The sequence below is a fragment of the Coptis chinensis genome, chromosome 5, assembly GCF_015680905.1.
Source record: "Coptis chinensis isolate HL-2020 chromosome 5, ASM1568090v1, whole genome shotgun sequence".
In the NCBI taxonomy this organism is placed as follows: domain Eukaryota; kingdom Viridiplantae; phylum Streptophyta; class Magnoliopsida; order Ranunculales; family Ranunculaceae; genus Coptis; species Coptis chinensis.
The window spans coordinates 68,086,325-68,091,052 of NC_141460.1; the positions used below are offsets into that span (position 1 = coordinate 68,086,325).

General features: G+C 39.6%; 1 pseudogene; it reads right to left on the reverse strand.

Moving 5' to 3' along the window:
- Nucleotides 1–778: 778 nt before the first annotated feature.
- On the reverse strand, nt 779–1,743 carry LOC147498523 (secreted RxLR effector protein 161 pseudogene; annotated as a pseudogene).
- Nucleotides 1,744–4,728: the final 2,985 nt, after the last annotated feature.

A 4,728-nucleotide genomic window follows, 5' to 3' on the forward strand; every position in this document is an offset into this window, starting at 1 on the left:
GGAGAATCAAACTATATTTTGCGTAGTTCCTAAGAGTGAATTCATATCGTTTATATGGGAAAAGCTTTAAGAGTCATAGGGTTAGGGCTGTCTTCACCGCTTGTGAGTTCCCTTCCATCTTTGGACTCTACCTTCATATTAGGAATGCTCTCCTTATGGAAGTCTGAATCTATACCATATCTTATTAGAGGTAGGTTTCCTTGTTGATCATAATGTCTCATTGTACATGGGAAGATTATATCTAAATGGTAACTCTTAAAGATATGCCATCACGATTCTTTCCTTATCATCAAAGATCGCCCTCTTCAGTTTCCTTATGTTCAGGAACTGTCTATATCAGTTCCTAATGACTTGGAGAATTGTTATGCTTTAAGGCAGTCAGTCACGTGCCTGGCACATGCTTATTAAACACTCATGCTAAACATGAGATCACTTATTCGCCAAACTGATCTGATGGTCCTCGTCTTATTCTGGACATCTATAGTCCTGAGTTATTTCCCATACACGTGTCATCTATCCAATGACGAGAAATCCCCCTTACATGAGCCATAAAGGAATCCCTTGGGATCACCTTAGTAAAGGGATCTGCCACCATGTCCTTCGTAGATATATGTTTGAGGACCATCTTTTTATGCACAACCATATCACGAATGTAGTGGTAACGAATGTCTATGTGCTTGGATTTTCCATGGTACTTAGGATCTTTAGAGAATGTTAATGCTGCCATGTTATCACAATACACTGTGACAGGGTCTTTAGCATTTTGCACTACATTTAGTCACTTAAAGATTCTTCTTAACCAAACTGCTTCCTGAACAGCAGCACAACAAGCAACATACTCGGACTCCATCGTGGACAATGCAATGCAGGCTTGTTTCTTACTACTCCAAGAAATATCACCTCCTGAAAGTAAGAAAGTATAGCCAGATGTGGATCTATGCTCATCCAAGTCACTAGCCCAATCAGCATCACTGTACCCGTGAAGGTTTGCTCTTGCTCCCTAATAGCAAAGCATATAGTCTGAAGTCCCACGAAGGTATCTAAGAATCCTTTTCACTGCCTGCCAATGAGAATGTCCAGGATTACTCTGAAAATGGCTCACTAATCCTACTACAAAGCAAATGTCTGGTCGAGTACACATCATATCATACATCAGACTCCCAATTACATTTGCATAGGGCATATTAGCCAGTTGTTCCTTCTCTGCCTCTGTATTAGGGTAATAATCAAGATGTAAAGTATGGCCCTTTTAGATAGGAGTATCAATAGGTTTGCAATTTTGCATTTGGAATCGTTCGAGAACTTTCTTAATATAAGTCTCTTGAGATAAGCCAAGTAACCTCTTAGAACGATCTCAGGTAATCTTTACCCCTAATACAAAATTTGCCTCGTCCATGTCTTTTATATCAAAATTAGAGGACAACCACTTCTGAGTGGCAATGATCAACTCCTTATCATTTCCAGCCAACAAAATGTTGTCAACATATAATGACAGTATAATAAAGCTCCTATCAAATCGTTTGGCATACACACAATGATCCTCCTCAATCATCTCAAACCCATACAAATTATGGCTCGATGAAACTTAAGGTACCATTGTCTGGATGACTGCTTTAATCCGTAGATAGACTTTTTGAGCTTGCATATTTTGCCCTCTTGTCTTTCTACCTCAAAGCCTTTGGGCTGACCCATATAAATTTCTTCATTTAGATCCCTATTAAGAAACGCTGTCTTAACATTCATCTGATAGAGTTCTAAGTTAAAATGTGCGACAAGTGCTAAAATGAAGCGAATTGAAGTAAATCTCACCACAGGTGAGAAAGTTTCCTCATAGTCTATACCCTCTATTTGGGTAAAACCTTTCACTACCAATCGGGCTTTATACTTATCAATAGCTCCATCTACAGTTCGCTTAACTTTCAGAACCATTTGTTCTTAATAATTTTGCGCCCTTGAGGAAGATCAACAAGTTCCCAAACTTGGTTCTTCTTCATGGAACTTAGCTCATCTTTCATATTAGCTAACCATTCCTCTGAAGCAGGTGATGACAAAGCCTCTTGGTATGACCCAGGTTCATTAGAAGCACACATGAAAGCTTCCCCTTCAATCTCAAAACAACAACGGGGTACACTTCCACGTTTGCTTCTACGTGGCTCAAGATTGTCTTGATCATCTGAATCATCTAGCAGTAAACTCCCACTATCCTCGATGATCATTAGAACTTCAGAAGGAGGAATTATTACCCCACCATCGCCGAGCGTAGGTGGAGTTACCTCTTCTGTAGACTCAAGTGGTTCTACTATCTCATAGAACTCAGTTGACAATCGAGCTTTCTTCCTGCTTAGAAAATCATTTCCCACAAAATCAATATCGCGAGACTCAATTTCCACCATCCCACCATAATTTTGTTCATGAAGAAAGACATAACCCTTAGAGTGCTCAGAGAATCTTATGAATATACATTTCTTAGCTCTCATTTCTAACTTTTCGGTATGTGAAGACGGGGTATGAACAAAACCAGTAGAACCCTATGGACGCATATGACCTAACTCAGGTTTTCTGCCAGTCCATAGCTCATAAGGGGTTGATGGGACGGACTTAGAGCGCACCCTGTTGAGAATGTAGGCAACACTCAGCAAAGCATCACCCCAAAAGGTCGTGGGGAGGTTTGCTTGCACCATCATCGATCTCACCATATCTAAAAGGGTTCTATTCCTTCTTTCAGCAATATCATTTTGTTGCGGAGTTGAAGGAATAGTAAGCTGTCGTCGTAATGCCCTTTTTTTCATAGAGCAATATCATTTGCTCAGACAAATACTTGAGCCCTCAGTCAATTCGGAGAGCCTTAATATATCTCTCCAATTGATTCTCAACTTCAGCCATAAATCTTTTGAAGCAATCAGAAGCATCAGATTTATGAGAAATTAAGTTAACATAACCAAATCGCGTATAATAATCTATGAATGTGATGAAATAAAGTGCACCACGACAGGCCCTCACATTAAAAGGTCCGCATATGTCGGAGTGAATTAACTTTAGTGGAACAGATGCTCTTAGCGCCTTTCCAAACGGTTTTCTAGTTGACTTCCCAACCATACAGTGTTCGCAAATTGGGGATTGACTTTTGCAAGACGACTCAGAAGTCCTTCCCTTGCTAGTCTATTCATCATTTCCTGCCCAATATGTCCTAATCTAATGTGCCATTTCATTGAATTTGAAACGACATTATCATCCATGGAAGTTAAAAAAGAAACAGTTGAACTATAATTATTAAAATTAATATCCAACTGAAATAAACCATTCAAAATAAAAGTTTGTCCATACAAAATGGAACCTAAAGAAATAGAAACTGCTTCTAAGCTAAAATTAACAACAAAACCAAGTTCTAAAACACAATTAACTGAAAGTAAACTGTGTCGAACTCCTGGCGCATAAAGAACATCATGGAGTATCAGCGTGCGACCAGTGCACATCCATATCTGGTATGTGCCAATACCCAATACGTCTTCACTAGAACTGTTTCCCATAAAAATTCTTTGACTGCCACTTGGAACCCGATGAAACTCCACAAACCTTACTCGTCTTTGCGATGTGTTTGGTTACTCGTGTATCCACAATCTAATTAGGATCACATAAATGAGCAAGAAGCACCTCAGTGCAAACAAAGCAATCAAAACAGTTAAAAGTGTTTGAGTTTACCTTCTTCAGCTCAGTTCATTCACGAGCGAAGTGTCCAAGTACACCACAGTTGTTACATGCCATCTTAGACTTGTCTTGCTTTTTACCAGCTCTATTACCTCTGCGGCGCTTATTAATGTTCCTTTTAGGCACAAGTGTGTTGTTTTGAGCCCCTGTACCTACTTTACCATTTTGCTTGCGCTTGAACCTTGTCCCACGCTTGCTTGGTTCAGCAAAGCAAGCAATGGCAGCACTGCTATTAGTCCTAGTAGCTTGTCGCTCTGCCTCTAACTCCAAATGACGCGATAACTGAGAAAGATTGGTTATATTCTCATTATGCGTCATAATGAGTTTCATCTGTTCCTAAAAATCAGGGAGGGACCTCAAAACAGCCAGAATTGCTGCTTATCAGTAAGAACATTTCTAGCAGCTTTTAGGTTCACGTATCATCTGGGACATCTTCCTAAGATGTTCAACCATTATGTCATTCGAAGCCTTCTTATAGGTTTTGAATTTCAGAGTCAACGCACGCAACCTAGTAGCTGTGGTGCCTACATAAGTCAATTTCAAAGCATTCCACATTTCCTTGGTGGTTTTGTAACCCTCGAACTCGCCAATCAAGTCGTTGTGCATGCTGCTTAGCATAGTAAAGCGCGCACAACGATCCTGTTTTTGCCAGTTCTAGTACACCTCCAAGCTATGACGATGTTGAGCAGTAGCACCTTCCTCAGGCAACTAACTCCATATTATTAGTCAGAGTTTCGAGGACATTTTGCTCCTCTAAGAGGTACTAGATCTTACGGTGCCAAATATTGTAACTTATACCGTCCAGTTTCTCTCCTTTGTTCAGGTCAACAACAATATTCTTAGATGCCATGTTACACTACATGCATAGATAATAATTAAATAATTAATGGTTTGCCGTAAAAAAGTATTATTCTATGCCACACATGTACAATTGCCCCACTATCAAAATTTCTTCAATAATAATATAACCATAGGCCCTTGATCGAAAGCTAAGTAAACTTAGCAATCATCTCAATTGCTTGC